A 20,565-nucleotide genomic window follows, 5' to 3' on the forward strand; every position below is an offset into this window, starting at 1 on the left:
TCCTTAACATCCCCTCTCAAGTTGTGCATGAGTTTGACGAATGTTCAACTTGTTGCGCAGAAGATTAAAACGTGAAGCAACTAACCCTTTGGAAAAATGTCGGCCAACTGATCCTTTGTAGAGATGAACTTCACTTCTAATTTTTTACGCGCCACCCTTTCCCTTACAATGTGGTAGTCTATATCAATATGTTTCATAAGAGCATGAAACACAAGATTAGCAGTTAAGTACGGGGCTCCCAAATTGTCGCACCATAATGACGGAGGATGAACATGTATGCCCAATTTTTTTAGCAGAGACTGAAGCCACATTAACTCTGACATAGCAATGGATATTCCTCTATATTCAGCTTCAGTACTCGATTTTGAAACAGTATTTTGCTTCCTTGCACTCCACGATACAAGATTACCTCCAAAGTAGATGGCATATCCACTTGTAGATCGCCCGTCATCCAAACTTCCAGCCCAGTCTGAGTCAAAATAAGCATGTAGTCGCGTGGCTGATGATTTGTTTAACACTAAGCCATAGTGAATTGTATTCTTTAGATATCTCAAAATCCGTTTCGCTAACTCCCAATGATCTTCATATGGATCAGTCATGTACTGACAGACTTTATTGACAGCTACAACAACATCTGGACGCGTAAGATGCAGATATTTCAATGCTCCACAGACACTGCGATAGAGTGTTGGGTCTTCATATCTTTTGGTACCTTGTTTGGTGATTTTGGAATTCATTGCAAGGGGAGTAGTTATTGGTTTTGCTCCATCCATCTTTGTACGCTTGAGAAGATCTGAGATATACTTATGCTGACTAAGTATTATAGAATTTCCTTATTTGACAACTTCTACTCCTAAGAAGTAATTTAATTCACCAAGATCTTTGAAAGCAAACACAGAATTCAGATCATGAATAAGATTTGTAATAAGTGACGGATTGAAACCTGTTATGATAATATCATCGACATAGATAAGCACATATGTAACTCCAGCATTTGATTGTTGTATGAATAAAGAATTATCCGCCACTGATCCCTTGATACCCAAATCAGTAAGATGTGTGCTAATCCTTGAATACCAGGTACGTGGTGCTTGCTTTAGACCATATATTGATTTGTTCAACTTGCATACATGATTGGGATAATCTGGATCTATATAGCCAGCAGGTTGTTTCATAAACACATCTTCTGTCAGTACGCCATGTAAGAAGGCATTTTGAACATCTAATTGACGCATATTCCAGCCATGTGATACTGCAATAGAGAGAACAAGACCTATAGTGCTTGGATTTATTGCCGGACTGAATGTTTCTGCATAATCAAATCCTTCTCGCTGGTTGAATCCTTTTGCTACTAGCCGTGCTTTTCGTCTATCTATCTTTCCATCTGGTTTTTATTTCACTCGAAAAACCCATTTTGAGCCAATTACATTCATCCACTTCTCATATGGAACCAGACTCCAAGTCCCATTGCGAATATGAGCATTGATTTCATCATCCATAGGAGGCCGCCATTCAGGATCCTTGGATGCTTCACTGTAGCATGATGGAGCTATAAATTCTGGTAATCCCAAAGGATATTTGGTAGCAGTTAGGCATAACTTCTTAATTGGCTTTCTAATACCATCTCTTGCTCTTGTAACCATGGAATGCTGCTGAGGTAGTGGCTGAGATGGAGCACTTGAACTGCCAGCATCAACTGTACTATCAGCTGCATTAGTAGTGAATTGAACTGAACTTGAGGGTAAGGTTTCACCTGGTGGCTGCAAAGTATCATTAGATAATATATGATCTTGAAGTATAGGTTCAGTTTGCACTTGTGGAATTGTAACGGGGATAGTAACAGGTGAAGGAGCTGACAAAGTGGATGATGTGAGAATCTTAGTAGATGGTACATATTTTTTAGATTCAAGTGAACATACCTGTTGCTTGGCAGCAAATGGGAAGCTTGTTTCTTCAAATTTGAAGTGTCGAGTGATGTAGAGTCTATTGGTTGGCATATGAAGGCATTGATACCCTTTTTGTGCACCAATGTATCCAATAAATACACAAGGAAGAGACCTTTGTTCAAGTTTGTTTGCTACATAAGGCCTAAGACATGGATAACATAGACAGCCATATACCTTGAGGAAGGACAAATCAGGTTTCTTGTTATATAGCAATTTTAAAGGAGATTTAGACTCATACTGTGAAGCTGGAATTCGATTTATGAGATAACATGTTGTTGTGAAAGCATCTGCCCAGTATGACTTTGGCATAGAGGCATGGAAAAGAAAAGCTAGACCAAACTCAGTGATATGCCTAATGCGTCGTTCTGCAAGACCATTTTGAGATGAAGTATGAGGGCATGAGAATATATGTATGACTCCTGAGCTATTGAGAAAAGATGTAAATTTCTTGTATTCTCCTCCATTATCTGACTGAAAGACTTTAATTTTATGATCAGTTTGATGTTCTATCAACTTTTTGAACTGTATAAATACTGGTAATGCATATGACTTCCTAGCTAGTGGGTTTATCCAAGTATAATGAGAGAAAACATCAAGTAAAAACAAATAATAACGATAACCATTTCTTGAAACAGTTGGGGTTACCCATAAATCAGAAACTACTAAGCTCATATGCTTATCAAAGGTTGATGAACTAACAGGAAATGGAAGTTTGTGACTCTTGCTTACATGACAGGAATGACAAAATTCAAACTTTTTATTCGATACTGGAAGGGAAAAATTCTTGATAACTCGGAAGATAGTCCGTAGGATTGGATGACCTAAACATTGATGCCATATTGTAGGGTGCAACAAGAGCAGATGGTGAAGGTTTGCTGATCTCTCGAACACCATCAAATATGTAGAGCCCATTTTTACTGTTGCCGCGCAACATTATTGCTTTGGTGTGGAGATCCTTTACAAGAAAGAAACCAGAGTGAAATTCAAAATAAACCTCATTATCTTGACAGAATTTTGAAGCTGATAGTAAGTTGGTTTTAATCTCAGGAACATGTAGAATATTTGTAAGACGAAATGAGTGATTATTGTGAGAAAAAAAGGCATTACGAATATGTTCAATGTGAAGTGCATTACCATTTCCAACTCGAACATGCTCAGTTCCATCATATTCATGACAGATGTCGAGATTGTTGAGATTTGCAGTCAAATGGTGTGTAGCACCTGAGTCAGTTACCCAATTGTTGTATGTTGCTCCACCAGGTAATACTAAGTATGCATCTGGTTGACGTTGCTTGGGAGAAGGTTTATCTTCCTTGTAGCAAAATCAACAGACTTTGGCAGCATGATTCTTTCTGTTGCAGATCTGACAACGTCCTCCTTCTTGTTCTTGTGGACTGTTGGATTGATTATTGAATCTTGGTTGTCTTTGCTGTTGCTGCTGTGGACGAAATCCTTGATTTCTCCTTTGTTCTGTCCCTTGAGCGGATCTTGGAGTTGATGAAGAGACAATGTTGGCTATTGGCTGTTGCAGTGTTGCCATATGTTGTTCAAGTCTCATATCATATGAGAGCAGATGCGCATAGAATGCATCCATATCTAGCTTTTCAATAGTGCTAAGAGAAGTCACAGTCATATCATATGCTTGATCTAGTCCACTGAGAATGGACTCCTGCATATCAGCTTCATCCAGTGCACTTCCTGACGCTGCAAGAGCATCAAACAATTGTTTAGATTTCGAGAAATTTCATGCATAGTGTTATTACCTTACTTAAGACCATGAAGTTATCTTATTAGGTTCATCAAATGTGCTCTAGTTTTAGGAGCATATCGTTTTCCCAAAGCATCCCACACCTCCTTTGAGGAGTTTAGGCCAGAAACTCGACCTAGAACTCCTTCAGTGAGAGATGATAATATCCACCCTAAAAGGATCTGATCTTGTTCCTCAAATTTGGTATATGCAGGGTTTGTAGTTGCTGGTGATTCTGGTTCTGTACCAGGAATGGTTGGTGGTGGTTTTTTGTAGTTTCCATTCACATAACCCTCTAGTCGATAGCTCTTCAATAGTGGCGTAAACTGAGTTTTCCAAAGAATATAGTTGGTGTCTGTGAGTTTCACGTTAATTAGATGATTAACATGAATAGTATGAAGAGTTGAGGTTTCTGGTGTGGTCATTGAAGAGAAAGGTTTGTTGAAGAAAGCGTGGTATGGATCTTTCTAGCTGATACCAAAACAGAACACAATATTTTGGTGAATATTTTCCACACAGACTTGGTGGATTAAGATTCCTTTTTATACAGATTATTACATTACTCTAAATAGAGTTTGATTTACAATGAATGAGAATAGGTAAATACGGTGATTGAGGCATTGACTAAGGCATATCAGAGATAATATCTTTCAGCTGTAATATAGGAGAATCAACAACAATTACGCCATTGATTAAGGCTTTGCAGCTGTATCCTTAACACTTGAGAGTTCAGCCCTTAGAAGAGGAACTTTTTGAGTAAACTTAAATTTTTTAATCAAATGTATTATGAACCAGTAGAATCAAACTTGTTTTGAGCATAAAATTACTTACGAAATGTGATGAAAATCAACACATGTATTTAACGAAAAAAGAACTTGAAATGGAAATCGCAACAAAGATTAATTTAAAATTATCGAGTTGGTTGTGTAGAATGAATGCTCTCATGTTGACAAACAAATTCCATTATCAAACCGGCTACCATGTCATGGTGCATTTCAATATTGGTAGTGTACCTCTGGTGACTTTGTCCTTGTCCATGTGGTCCATTTTAAGAGATCGTGCAAAATGTGTCGTGCGAGTACAATTATGACGCAATAAAGAAGATTAAAGTTGCTAAAGCAAAATACACTTCGTAGCAAAGTGTCACACATGGTTTTGATCTTACCTTGTTGTTATGGTACGCAAATCAGTTTATTAAGCAGCACATATATATATATGGTATCAACAAACGGCACGGATTGGGAAAATATGCCAAGAAGCATGTATTAATACACGAAAAAAAGGTCGTCTTAGAGTCAACAGTGGCGAATCAAAAAAAAGCTCCATCATAGGTTACTGTGGGTTCATGTTTTCTTTGTGCACTTTGATAACAAATATTAATTTCATACTTATCGACAGGTACGGAGGCATGTGAGCGCAAATGGGTGCCCTTGCATCCACTGGAACTTCAAATTTAGTAAGAATAGGATTGGTTTTTCTGTAATAATAGAGTGTTGTGGGTGCAAATATGAATGGCATAATTGGAGTTCTACGATTTCTAAGGGGTCAAAGTCATGCTTTTGAACTCCTTTCATCTTTGTTGCAGGTATCTCAATTCTGGATCCAAAGAACTTCATATGTGAAGTACAGTCCAGTCCTATAATTTGCTTTGTTGAGGAGGAAGCTGTGTTAAAAATGCTTTTGGAACTTGATATACATCTTGATGGTTGTGTCCGAATACTAAATTGCAGTGGAACTTGCGTACAAAGGTAAAAATTTCATACGACGATTTTGATTCAGTTCAAAAAAAAAAAATTGTGATTAATAGAAAAAAAAATCGACCCCACGACCTCTAAGTCCTGATTCCGTTCCTGCTTATCGACCAAACTTGGACGTCCTGGCGGAATCATCCGGTATTGAGTTGAGCCGTGTCACTCATAATTATCTTGTGTTTTTTTCCTTTTTTTTATGTACTGTCACGCTCAATCAAGTTTTAAAAGTGAGACCAGATAATAAACAAAATTCGCATTTGCATAATTTTGCTTATATTTACTCCATTAACAAATGTGAAGACACTGTTTCATATCTTAAGAGATTACTTCTCTATCATTGGTAAATTATTTTTTAGAGTATAAATAATGAGATGTTCCAAGAAAATTTATTTTGTCTTATTATAATTTTGGTACATCCCCACTTAATTTGGTACTCCTATTAGCAATGTTGGAAAGTGAATCCCCAAAGATGTTGCATCTGAGAGTCCGTTTGAATTTCAATCCCTTTTGGTCGTCGCTTGTTTGTATCGGGTTCATGCTTTGTGAACCTTGTGTTACTCTTTGTGTCTAATAAATTCAATTTACCGATCAAAAAAAAAAAACAAAAGTCTGTCTGAATTTCCTATACACGATTTTTACTTATTTTCTATTATGTATTGTACTGGGTTTCCAAAGACTGTTTCACACTGATTGTTATGTGGATATTTAATCAAATAATTTGACACTATTTAGTCTTGGCTCGGATATTAAGTGAATTTGATTTGCCAGCAGGTTCGGGTATTAGTAAATTTTTTCAAGTATAATGGTTAAAAAAAGTCTATGCGTCATAAAAAATCATGCATTTACTTGTTTTGCCTTTAAAAGAAATTTACGAAAACTAGAAGCATTAAATTAGTTTTACTGATATACATCTATCATAAATAAGGGTCTGTATATAAAAAAAAATTATGGAGACAAAATTCCACTTATCTAAATTAGTTTACCTGTATGGAAAAAAAATTCATGCATTCACCTGTCTTGTCTTAAAAAAAAAACGAAAACTAGAAGGATTAAATTAGTTTTACTATGCTTCCATCAAAAGGATTTTTTTTTTTTTATTGATGTACATCTATCATAAATATGGTTGTGTATAGAAAAAATTGTTATGCAGATAGAATTTCATTTAGATAGAATTCTACTTTTCTAATTGGACAAGCCAAATTGTTATGGAGATAAAACCTGGACATTTGTAGCCTGCAAGATGATAGACGAGGACTAATTAAAAACTAATAGCGTGTTTGAATACAACTCTGTTTCTGATTTCTACTTCTCCAGAAGCAGAAGTCAGAAATTCAGATATTTTGCGTAACAAAAAGTCGACTTTTCTGCTTTTAGAAGTCGTTCTGAAATTTTACACCCAAACTGACTTTTTGCTTTTTGACTTATAGAAATCACAAAGTTACTTCTGGTTGTGTATCCAAACGCGTTATAAGTTCTTTTTGTCTTTTTATAAGCAAATTGATCGAGTATGTATCGTATGTTTAATTTTCTGAAGAGTCGTGCTGTAACGAGGTCACCCTCATGATAGCTCCAATAAGGATGCATCTTTTAGCCTTCGGATATAGTATCATCTCTATGCACACAGGGAACTATTTTAAAAATAAAAATAAAATCCTATCTTATAAATCCCTAGACAGTATGCTATTTAGTCTCAAGTTCTTCTTGCAAATCTATCATATGGAAGATTGATTAACTTTGATCGTGAATCATGATGACTTGATCAATTGAAATCCCAATATGCTCATTTTCTTCCACGGAACAAGTTTATTGTCCCCGTAGGCAATAACCATCATATCGTATTCTTTTGATTAAAATATAAAATTAAAAAAAAAGCATCAAGTTAAAATCTCAAAATTAAATATTGTACTATAGATGCTCCGTGAGTCCAAACCGTTCCATCCATATACACGTTAATAGGTGATGACATTGGATTACTGATCGCCTAGTGATGATACCAGAGTATTGATTGTCTAATACACTATCATAAAAAACCAATAAAAATTTTAATACCAAAAAAATTAAAAAGACACCATGTCCCTTTAATGTTATATGTTTTCTCCTCAGGATTAATCCACCACGATCTTAGTAGATAAGTTTTCTACAAAAACAACTGTTCTAGGTTTTGAAGAAGAGAAAGTAAAATTACGATCGGATTTGTTATAAGGGCTTCGGTCTAAATAAAATAGTATGTATGGGGTTTTTAAGATAAAATAAATGAATAATTAATTAATTATTTTTTAGATTTATCCTCGAGATGTGAGCATACAGATGATAAAATATCTAAGGGTTCAAAGGTGCACCCTTACCAGAGACTCATTTTCAGAAACAGCTTCTTAGCTACCGGTTTTCTTTTAGTTTTTCCCAATATGATTTCGAGCTTTGTTTATGTTAGTAATTTTATAAGGGTACCATAAATTGATCAAGCTTGCCATTAGGTTTTACGTGACCCCGCAAGTGCTTCTAAGTCGAGGGATATTCTTGCGGCAACTACCATTAACAAGTAGAGTGCACGTGCGTTGCACGTCAATGAATTCTTTAGACTTATTTTTCATTTTCACAAAACTATGTCACTGGCAGAAATATTGTTATATTGTTTCAGTCGAAGAATGAGTTTCTGGTAGAATTGTTTTCCACACTTCTCTTGTGGAGAACCATGACTTATTTATATATTTGAGTGATTACAAGATATCTCTCGTTTGTTTGGATAACTAGAGAGACGAGTTTAACGCAAATACAATCGTTTACTAGCTGGTCTTGTGGAAGACTGTTATGCTTCTTAGTTCTGTTGAACTGTATCCGATGATTGTGCTTGGAACTGGTCTGCAGTGGTGACTGGTTTAGCTGATGTGCTGACACCCTCCCTCAAGTTGAACCGGAGTTGACGAATGTTCAACTTGTCACGTATGAGTTGAAACCTCGGAGTTGGTAACCCCTTTGTAAATATATCTGCTAGTTGATCTCGACTGCTGATGAACGTAACATGTAACTGTTTTCGTGCAACTCTCTCTCGGACAAAATGATAATCTATCTCTATGTGTTTTGTGCGAGCATGGAAGATTGGGTTGGATGTTAGATACGTGGCCCCAATGTTGTCACACCAAAGAGTGGGTGTAGGCGTAACAACCCCTAGTTCTTCAAGAAGAGACTGGATCCAGATTAGCTCTGAGGTTGCAATTTCCACACCTCGATACTCTGCTTCAGTGCTGGACTTAGAAACTGTTTTTTGTTTGCGTGCATTCCATGAAATAAGATTTCCCCCAAAGTAAATACAATATCCACTTGTCGATCTCCTGTCATCAAGACTGCCATCCCAATCCGCATCTGAGTATGCATGCAGATTATAATCTCTTCCAGGTTTAATGAATAAACCATACTCGACAGTATGCTTTAGATATCGTAGAATTCGTTTCACCATCTCCCAGTGTTCTATATATGGCTCATGCATATACCGGCAAGCTTTGTTCACAGCAACATAAATATCTGGACGAGTTATATGTAGATATTGTAAGACTCCCACTACACTACGATAGAGAGTTGGATCAGGGAACTTTGTTGAGCCATGTTTCTGTAGTTTCATAGACGCATCCAGCGGCGTGCTCACAGGCTTGACACCATCGAGTTTTGTTTTACGTAGCAAATCTGCAACGTACTTTCTCTGAGAGAAAACTAATGACTGGCCTTGTCGCAATACCTCCACTCCCAGAAAGTAAGATAAAGCCCCCATATCTTTTACTGCAAACTCTGATCCCAAATCCGTAATCAGAGTATCCACAACGCCGATGTCTGACCCTGTCACTATTATATCATCAACATAGATTAATATATATGTAATAGAGTTGCCTTTCTTTTGAATAAACAATGAAGAGTCAGCTATTTAAGCAGTGAATCCTAGCTTCATGAGATGGTTACTGAAGCGGGAGAACCAAGCACGTGGTGCTTGTTTAAGGCCGTATAATGACTTATGGAGTCTACACACGTGATTAGGATAGTTTGGATCAGCGTAACCAGGAGGCTGCTTCATATAGACTTCCTCTTCCAAGACACCATGAAGAAAAGCGTTTTCAACATCCAACTGACGCAATGTCCAATTGTTCATCACTGCCAGTGAGAGAACTAACCGGATTGTACAGGGCTTAATCACAGGAGAGAAGGTTTCACCGTAGTCTAACCCTTCTTGTTGGTTAAATCCCTTGGCCACAAGACGTGCCTTATACCGTTGTATGGTACCATCTGGATTTATCTTTATACGAAACACCCATTTTGAGCCTACAATATTCATACCCTTTTGATATGGTACCAGAGAGTAAGTGTCATTGTTGATTAAAGCATTTATTTGAGAGTCCATTGCTGATCTCCATTCAGGCACTGAACAAGCCTTTCAGGTAGGCTCCATGAAGCCGTCATCTTGTAGTGGGTGCTTAGTAGTTAGAAGAGAAAGCTTCTGGACAGGTTTCGAAATACCAGCTTTTGCTCTAGTGACCATTGTATGCCGAGGCTGGATCAAATAATTTTGAGTCAGGGCTTCAGGTTGATCAGCTGTGGAAGACTGCAGTTGTGTAGAAGGTACAGCTGACTGATGTTGTCATCTGTAGAATGGGAGATGGATGGTGTTGTCGCTGCAGCTGTAATTGGAATCGGCTGCAACAAAGCTTGTTGTTGTGGCATAAACACAGACGAACTTAAGAACTTTGTACTGATAGAAGGAGTGTCGATACTTGCCTCAGGAGACTGCTGCGTAGAAGAAGAGAAAGGAAAAGTGGTCTCTTCAAACCTAACATGCCTGGAAATGTATTGCCTGTTAGTAGGAGTGTGAAGGCAAACATAGCCTTTATGAGCTGGGCTGTAACCCAAGAATATGCAGGGAAAAGACCTAGGCTCTAGCTTGTGAGAGTTATATGGTCGAAGACAAGGATATGCCAAGCATCCAAAGACTCGAAGCATAGAATAGTCTGGCGGTTTGTGTAAAAGTAGTTCTAGTGGTGTTTTTGGTTCTGTAGAAGACTTAGGAAGACGATTTATCAAAAAACACGCAGTTGTGAAAGCATCTTCCAAAAAGCTTGAGGAATATGAGCATGAAATATCAAGGCTAGGACACTCTCTGTGACATGTCTAATCCGTCGCTCAGCAATGCCATTCTGAGATGAAGTGTGTGTACAAGTTTTCTACTTGCTTATGAAACTGTTTAAAGATGAGAAAAGCATCTGATCTTTTGATCATAGGAAACACCCAAGTATAGTGTGTGAAAACATCCATAAAGAGTAGGTAATATCTGAAACCAGTTCTTGAAATTTCTGGGGAGACCCAAATGTCTGAAACAACTAGACTTAAAGGTGCATCATACACTGTGGAACTACTAGAGAAAGGTAAACGCCTACTCTTGCTTATGTGACAAGAGTGGAAAAAATTAAACTTTTTATTCAGTACTGGAAGAGAAAACTTGCTTATTATCTTAGATACTGTGCTAAGCATGGGATGACCAAGCCGATGATGCCATACTGGTAAACTGGCAGAGAGAAATGATGTAGGAAAAACAGCTGTGCTATGATCTTTTATGCCATCAAAAATGTAGAGACCCTTTTCATTCCTCCCCTTTAGCAGCTGTGCCCCTGTGGTGTTGTGCTTCACAACAAAGAAATCTTTGTGAAACTCAAAATAAACTTGATTATCTTTGCAGAATTGATATACATACAGTAGGTTAGTTTTTATTTGAGGCACATGATATATATTGTTTAGGCAGAAGTTTCTATTGTTAGACATGAAAACTGCCTTACCAACATGAGATATATGCAGATTATTGCCATTACCCACTTTGACTGTGTCAGTGCCATCATATTCATGAGGGATACACAGATTGTTCACATTGGCAGTCATGTGATGGGTTGCACCGGAATCCGTAACCCACTGGTCTGCAGATGAATCACTTGGGAAAGCCAGATAGGCAGCTGGAGGTCTCATGGAAGAGGTGTTTCTTTGCTCATAACGAAACCAACAGCGGTCATCTGTATGATTTCGTTTCTTACAGATTTGGCAGCAAATATCTGAAAATGCCGAATGTCTTTGATTCTGCGGATGACGCTGATTGTTGTTGTTTGGAGGCGGTGGGCCTCTTGATTGGTTGTTGAACTTGTGTTGTGCCTTGCTTGGAAACGGAGAAGAACTGGTAGCTACAAAGTTGGCCATGGGTGTTTGTATTTGCGCAAGTTGCTGCTCAATCCTCATTTCAAAAGACAACAAATGAGAAGTAAAAGTCTGTATATCCATACCTTCCACGGTACTCAAGGAAGTTACAATTGGATCATATGTGTGATTTAATCCATTGCTGATACACTGCTTCTTTTCTTCAGCAGTTACATTGTAACCAGAGGCAGCTAGTTGATCAAATAGTTGTTTAGATTCATTGAGATAAGTTTTGAGACTTTTGTTACCTTTGGACATGCAGTGAAGCTGCTTCTTGATACAGCTCTGGTGAGCAAAGGTTTTTGGAGCATACTCAGCCTCCAATGCATCCTAGATTGCTTTGGATGTTGTGAGCTCAGACACTGTGCTAAGGACCTCCAGTGTTAGGGTCGAATTTAACCAGCCAACAATGAGTGAATCCTGAGACTCATAAGCTGTGAAAGCTGGATTGATATCTGCACTGTCAGGAAGAGTGCGGGGTGGTATTTGTTTTGTGCCATCAACGAAGCCAGAGAGACCATAACCTCTTAGAATTGGTCTGAACTGTGCTTTCCAGAGGTGATGGTTGGTTTCAGTATGCTTCAGAGTCACTAGGTGATGAATCTGAACCTGACGCAAAGTAGTTGTTGCATCTGCCATTTGTGACTGAGGTTTTGGTGTGTTTGATTACTGGATATGTGCTGCTTTTGTTTTGCTTTTTTTTTTTTGGTGGTTGTATTGCGCGGAAACGATCTTGGATCGAAGGCTGATACCAAGTCGAAGAATGAGTTTCTGGTAGAATTGTTTTCCACACTTCTCTTGTGGAGAACCATGCCTTATTTATACATTTGAGTGATTACAAGATATCTCTAATTTGTTTGGATAACTAGAGAGACGAGTTTAACGCAAATACAATCGTTTACTAGCTGGTTTTGTGGAAGATTGTTATACTTCTTAGTTCTGTTGAACTGTATCCGATGACCGTGCTTGGAACTGGTCTGCAGTGGTGACTGGTTTAGCTGATGTGCTGACAATTTCTCTTACATAAAAATGCACTTTGGTAGTGTTACGTTAAAATTAAAAGTGAATTAAAACGAAGAAGCCAATTAGGACTGATCAGCGAGACGTCGAAAAAGGAATAAAAGAAGATTCAACTCTAATGAGGTGGACACTTTCGGTTGATGCCTTGATGGAGGTTTAGTTAGCTAGCCAGAGATAGTATAAGGCATGCATACATTTGACACTTTGTGAGCATCGAACAATCAAAAACATTAGTTCTAATATACTTGGGAACCACAAAACGAAGAGTTCTTTACATTCCTATATATGCTAGTAGATAAGCTCATATGATATTAAAGGAGAAATACCCAATTTGTATAAGCTCAAAGAGATTTTTTTACCAAACAGTTTGTAAACTTTGGAGCAGCATTTGTCATATATACCATCTCATGTATGCTCCAACTCTTCTTCTTTTTTTCTTTTTTTTTTGAAAAGGCAAGATTCAAAAAAATAAGAAAGAGTGCCACCCTCCAAAGATACACGAAGAGAGGCAAGATTCATATGTATTTGGCTTTGTCTCATCCTCAAACATATTACAAAAATTCAGTGAAAAAAGACTAAAAAGTGGAAGCAAAAAATCCAAAGGAACACGTTCACAATAATAACTTGGCGTAAATACTACTTAAATATTTTTTACCTTAATTGAGAAAAAGCCCTAATTTCGTATACTGAAGTAACAATCAAATAGTTAGGATTTTAATTTTTGATGCCCTAACCTAATTCTGGGGAAATCCAATTTCTTAAAAAAATCAAATGATTAAGAGTTTGGAATTATATACCAAATGAAGAAGATGAAATCGACATAACCCTAGAATTACAGCGTACAGTATAAAACACTTTTGTACATTACCCAATCGAAGAAAAGAGAAACAATCGGTTCAATTGTTGATCGCCTTCATTAATTGTTAATCTCCTCCATTAATTTTCGAAACTCAGATGAAGATTTTTGTGGGATTTCAGGCTTTAGCTGTTAGAGAAAAGAGTGGGAGGGAGTCGAGGGAGAAGAAGAGGAATGATCGAAGACAGAGATGGGGAAGTAATTATTGGATCGGACGGGCATGATTGGATAAGAACCTAATCCAACGGAGAAACTAAAAAAACGGTCTGGATGAAAAATACGTGCGACGTACCAACAACAATACGTGCGCGTGCGCAGACGAAAAATTCGATTGTGAGGGAAAAACAAGATATTTCACACTCCATCACAGTTTTCAGCTTATTTACATTTAATAATTTGCGCACCGTGCAATATACCGTGTCGACTCGTCTGTCTGATCAGGTATGCTGTGATACTGTGATTTTAACACATTCTAACATCATGATTTGGAGGGGTGGGACGCCCATGTCGTGCTTGGATTTACATTTGTTTTCTGAGTACAAATACAAACAAGAAATAAAACAAAATGAGTTCCAGACTGTATGCGTATATTTAGAAGATAAAATCACTAATGTAACTTTGAAAAAACTTAAAAACAATTGGCAAATGGATACAAGTGACTCATAATTTTTTTACTTGGCATCGGACTGCAAATGATAATATGTGATGTCATTTCCTCTTTTAAACGGGTTAATTTTCGGAAATGGTTGATGTCTCGCGATGAATGAGAGTGTGAGAGAGGGGGTGGACACATATTTAACCCACCCCCGCTAAATCGCAGGGTCACAAAGAATTTGCCCGTTTTCCTTCGGCAGGATGTATCACGCGATCCAGCCCGCGCAGCCTATCACTGGGAGCTCCCTTAGTCGGGTAGTCTTTCCAGTCCACAAGCCAAAAAATAAAGAAATTCTGCTCGATCAAGACTTCTAACCCGTGCCTTAAAATAAAATTTATCTGTCCCTGAGCCCGCGGTGAGTTTTATCAATTCCGGTTAATTTTAGAAGTTTTGTCCAATGGAATCTTCTCTTATATGTTCCTCGGCCAGAGAGGACACGAAAAAGAAAAAACATACTCCCACAAGGCCACAACTAGTTACGCCAGTTGATTTGCGTGGAAATGTTTTGGAACATGGGATGAGACATCAAGTTATGGAATCTGCTAGCCATAAAGTTTGTTTCAGCCGGCCTATGATTGCTTAATTAGAATTAACTAATACTGTTAACCCCAACCACTGGATTATGAACTTTTTAAGTAAACCATTTTTATGGATGTCGAAATCGAATCTAATAATCTTAATCAACTTCTTAGTGGGTAATGTGAAGAATCATAAAATCATTTACTAATAAAATGTGACAAAAAACAGTAGATTTTATTAAATGAAATTGCAATAAGCATCATTTTAAAGATGTCGAGTTGGTTGTGTGCGGTGCACTCATGTTGGATAGTACGAATACATTCCATTGTCTGACCGATTAACATGTCATGGTGCATTTAGAGGAGTGCCACACCTACTGACACTTTGCTTCCGCAAATCCCCATCTGATGGTTTACGGAAGCCCTCTCTCTGCATTGGGATTATCAGTGGATGAAGTGTGTCCCATGTTATGTTAGTGACAGTATTTTAGTCGAGAAAAATACTCCGTAAACCTAGCATTCTCGGTGCATTTAAATGCTGATAACACGCACTATCAAGCAACTTCGCTGTTTAGCATAGTGTCGCACATGCTTCTAGTGTACCTGGCTTGATGTGATAAGCTAATTGGTTCACTGAGCAGCACACATAGGCGCAAATGTATCAGTACACGAGAAGGTAAAATATGAAAAGTGTTAGATATTTCCGAGTCAGTCTTGTAACTACCACTAATTTTGAATCAGCGCTTTATGATCAATATATTTAAAGCTTACTACATTTTTTCCAAAAATAAGATAAAATAAAATGAAAAGGGGCTGATTTATTCATACCTACATCATGCTTAAATTTGAGTCCAAATCTATTCACACTCTTTTAACGAGTGTATATTTCACGTACTTTTCTGATTGGTTGATTATTTAACTGATGACCTCATGACCCTCCATGTTTAGAATCACGATCCTCATTACATAACTCCCTAAATTAAATCAAGAATAGAGATCGAAATGTGAAATATACACTCGTTAAAGAGAAAATTTTCGGCTTCAAACAAATATGTGGTTAAAAAGGTAACAATGTTTACATGTACATTATTTGCTTGACTACTTGTATATAAATTTGATATTGATTCAATCAAAGAAGCAAAAGATCCAAATTTTATACATTCCCTTTCTTATGAATTCATCAAATTCCAAACCAGAATACTCACAAAATAGGATGTTTGAGGAAACTGGTTCCGTGGATTCATAAAGTAATTGTCGGGCTCTTCATCCAGTATGGCTGCAAGGTAAAACGTGAAATGAGGCTGACTTTTTTTATGCTTAATTTTCTTTTTGTTTCAAAATAAAAGTGTGATTAGAAAACAAACAAGGTTTACATGTACATTATGTGCTTGTATATAAACTTGATATCGATACAGTCGAAAAAGGAAAAGATAATCCAAATTTAATGCATTCGGTTTCTTATAAATTTAACATATCCCCATCAACTAGAAGATTTTCCAAATAAAATGTTGGGTGAAACCAGGGTGCTGAAGTTACCAACATATAACTTGACTCTTTTTGCATTCCACTAGCTTTCATCTTTTTGATGACATATAGTCCTTTATAAAATTTGCCCTATTTTCTCTCAAGAAAGACTAAAGGGAATGAAAACAGTAATCAAACTAAAAGGGTGTTATCATGGTTTTCACATGTAGTATTTGTTTTGATTTATTTCAATAAATTAAGATGTAAACAAATGCAATTTGGTTAATTTTTTTTTTTTTGTGAGATCCCATTTATAATCTAATTTGCATTTCATCGTCACAAACACATATGTTAGTAAATTTTGATGTTTTTGAAGCCATGACCATTTTATCAAAACAAGTGGCACAATTATTCATATTCATTTATTTGACTTATGCGCTTAACAAAGAAGAGATGAAAAAACAAAGAAGACAAACAATTTCCTCAAAATCTTCTTTTGCAACAAAAAAAACAGAGAAATATCCACGTTAATTTGTTCCCTGATGTTTTTTCAAATATTTCTCAGTCGGAGGAGGGAAAACGAAGAAAAAACCCTAGTCCAACATACCCTATCAGTCTATAATGGGATTTATACACTACAGCCACTAAGTGTGTTTTAACCACCCTACGATTACTTAAATAGAATTGACTAATACTATTACTCCTTTAAGATTATGTGCAACTTTATGTGGGGTGTTGTGGAAGGTAGAAAAAAAATGGTGTGGGTTTCTTGGGAGATGCTTTGTGTTCCTAAAGTGAATGGGGATTTAGGGGTGAAAAATTTGAGGAGAATTAATATCATTGCTAGTAAAGTGGATTCGGATATTTTCGAAGTCCAAAACAAGTCTTTGGAGAAAGTTAGTAAATGAAAATTTTGATAATAATAGTGAACTTTTAGTTCCCGATATGGATAATAAGTCACACGGTAGGAGTTTGTGGAAGAACTTTACTAATATGGTGACGATGGTTCAGAACATGGCGACTTTTACGGTAAGAAATGGTAAAGGCATCCGCTTTTGAAAGGGTTGTTGGCTAGACAGGGAAAAATTGCAAGACTTGTTTCCAGTTGCTTACAAGGCAATAAAGGCTAAGGACGCAACAAATTATGACATGATAGCAAAGGGAGTTTGGGTTTGTGATTTTAAGAAACTATTAAATTTAAATGAGCAATTAGAATGAGACCTATTGAGGCGTAACTTAAATCATGTACCCGAGCTTGTTGAAGAGGACGATGAAATGGAGATTATGGAGAATTTCAATGCTTCAATATGTTATGAAAAACTTTCAGGCAACCTTGAAGAGTGCGGCTTCGATAAGTTCCTTTGGAAAGGTAACATTCCAAACAAGGTGAGTTTTATCATTTGGGCTACTTTTCATGATTCGTTACCTACCAGGGATATGCTACTATATCGGGGTGTAAACATTGATAGCGAGCAGTGTGTTTTGTGTAACGATTTTAGGGAGTCATCAAATCACATGTTCATTCATTTTAAGTATTCTTTTGAGATTTGGAATTATTTCATCAAATCCTTCAGGATAGCCCGGTCATAGCCAAGTACTTTGCTTCAACTCTTCGAAGCATGGTCTAACAATGTGTTGCAAGGGAGAGGTAAGGAGGCGAATATTACATTATGCGGTTTGTTGGACTTTGTAGAAGGAGAGGAATGGAAGAGTTTTTGGACGACGTCACAAGAGTGTGCAAGAAAATATTGATTTGGTTAAGCAATTGGTAGTCTTATGGTCTTGTGACAATGATACTTTTAAGTATGTTGATCCTAGTTTAATTTGGAGTAATTAGGATACTCTAATTTGTATGTAACCTTTGTTGTATTAACCTTACTTTGATCCTTGGTTTCTTTTCTCTTTTTAATACAACCTTCTAAAAAGAGAGGAACTTTTAGAGTAAACCATTTTCATGGACGTCGAAATCAAAATTTAAAATTTTAATCAAATGTATAATGTGTTGGGAAAATTGGCACCCCGACCGCAGCAGAATCACAGGATCACAAAGGGAAATTGGTGATTTGAACCAAACATAGGAGAAATAATAAGAAATAGACAGAAGATAAAGAAACACACAACCACAACACAAGATATACGTGGTTCACCTTTATAGGCTACATACACGGTCAACACCACCAGAAAAACTTCCATTAACATCAAATACCATTACATGCTCTTTCCGAAACTCAAGACAAGACCCAAAGAGTTAACAAGACAAAACTGATAGACGCATTTATGTGTCTAATATATCTCAATTGTATATAGTGTTAGTGATCGATTCTATACTTATTTGGTTATTTTATTTATTTGTAGGTGTTTTTAGAAGAATAAGGATTTGCGGCGAAATTGGCTGAAAATGCGGCGTTTGGACCTCCGTTGATAGAGTGCCGGAAGCGCCTCAGAAGTGTACCGTAAGTACCCCATAAATACCCCCGGAGGAACCCCGAAAAAAGTGTGGAAAATGCCCCAGAGGACACTTGCTATACGGACCCTTGATTTTGGATAAGGGGTAACCTACTTACTAAGGGGTGACCCATTTCCAGGCAGGGACACCAGGACTGGTTAGGGGGTAACCCATCTTCAACATTTGAAACGTAAAATTTGGCGGGAAACTAGTTCTCACGTCTGGAAGATTTTCGATATAATTGTTTGGGTAGTTTTAAGGAGATTAAAGGGCTGGAAATGTTTGGGCTTATTCTATGGACTTATAGGAAGCTAACAGGGGTGATTTGAAGGACCAGAATTGATCGTGTGGAGCAAAACAGAGCCGTGAGTCATTACGGGTTCTGTTTGATTTTAGCTATAGAAGTTACGTGGCCAGAATATCTTGTATTGGATTGCTGCTCTATCTTAGGGAGTTTTACAACCAACAGCTGCGTAGAAGAGAGTTTGACAGGAAAAGAAATACCAGATAAAGACCGTGACCTGCAGAGAAAGAAAGAGATATTTCCTTGAGATTTAACCGTGAGGTTACATATAAATAGACTCGGGATAGGTCAAAGAAAAGGGATGAAGAGTTAGGGGTCTATTGGGAGGCCAGCAGAGAGGCGCAGGAGGAGTTGCAGGAATTGTACCTGTTGCTGCTGCTGCCATTAACAAAGCTCGAAGAACACGAAGAACAGACTCTCCAGGGCAGACTTATTTTCAGCAGCATCAACAGCAGCAGCGGAGTGTCGTGCTTTTACGGCAGTTCTCTGGTCGTTCTTCTCTGGACGCTTATAGAGGGTCGTAGTTTCACTGTTTTTTATTTTTCACTTTTAATCATATTTTGAGCATCAAGTATGTATTTTGAGAACATGATTATTATGAGTAGCTAAACCCCAATACTGGGATGATGGAGGAAGCTGTTTTTCAGCCATGTGGTTATTTAAATAACTCTTAATTCACTTTTTGCACCGATTTTAATTGATTTATGATTTCAATTAATTACTTGTGATTTTGTTCGATGGAACATGCTTAGTCCTAGGGATTATTGATGTTCCATGCTTATAATATACAAGTAATATTTTATGGAATCTAATTTGGCAAAGATAGAGTTAATACTTGTTTTATTTTGAGCTATAATCGCCTAGGATTATTTTCTGAGCCACTTGAATATGAAACACATTGGAATCCCGAGTCCTGGTTCCTCTTGATCTTGTGACATATATTCTGTATATATCTTAATTTTTAAATCTTTACAAGTCCTAGCAACGAATCCTTATTTACCGCAATCGAATTACTACAACGACCTGAATTTGAATATGGACATCATCATTTTTATGACCAGGGTGGGAATAGTAGTTGGGAACGCCAACCTTTTCAAGGTTATGGTTCATACCATGGTGAGCCCAATTACTATCCACACATGCATCAGTATTACGAGCAAGAAGATTATAGTACTAGTTCTTCATCTCTAGAGGATACAACCAAACTATTGAAAAGTAGTCCTTTTTATGATCCTTCTGATAATTCCTCTTTACTAGAGTCAACACGTAAGTTAGCTGAGTCGACCCGTAAGTTAGATGATATGAATAGTATAATTATAGACGAAAGAACTACAATAATGAGTGAACCTTCTTTAGAAGACCACCTCAAGAGGACAGATGAGACGAACGAAAGAATTGCTCGAAATTACTTGAATTGCCAATATAGTGTATCCAATAATACCCTTGAGAATGAAGATAGATTTACATAATCAAGATAACAAGGTTAGAATTGGTAGCACTACTTGTTTTGATGAGGTTCGATCTTTTTCATGTTTTAATGATGATTATGATGAGGATAGTATTGATGAAGAACATGAAATATGTAGGAATAGTGATCAGGAAGCTAGTAATCCAATTGAGCTTTATAATGATTATATTATTT

This window comes from Papaver somniferum, chromosome 2 (assembly GCF_003573695.1).
Source record: "Papaver somniferum cultivar HN1 chromosome 2, ASM357369v1, whole genome shotgun sequence".
Classification (NCBI taxonomy): domain Eukaryota; kingdom Viridiplantae; phylum Streptophyta; class Magnoliopsida; order Ranunculales; family Papaveraceae; genus Papaver; species Papaver somniferum.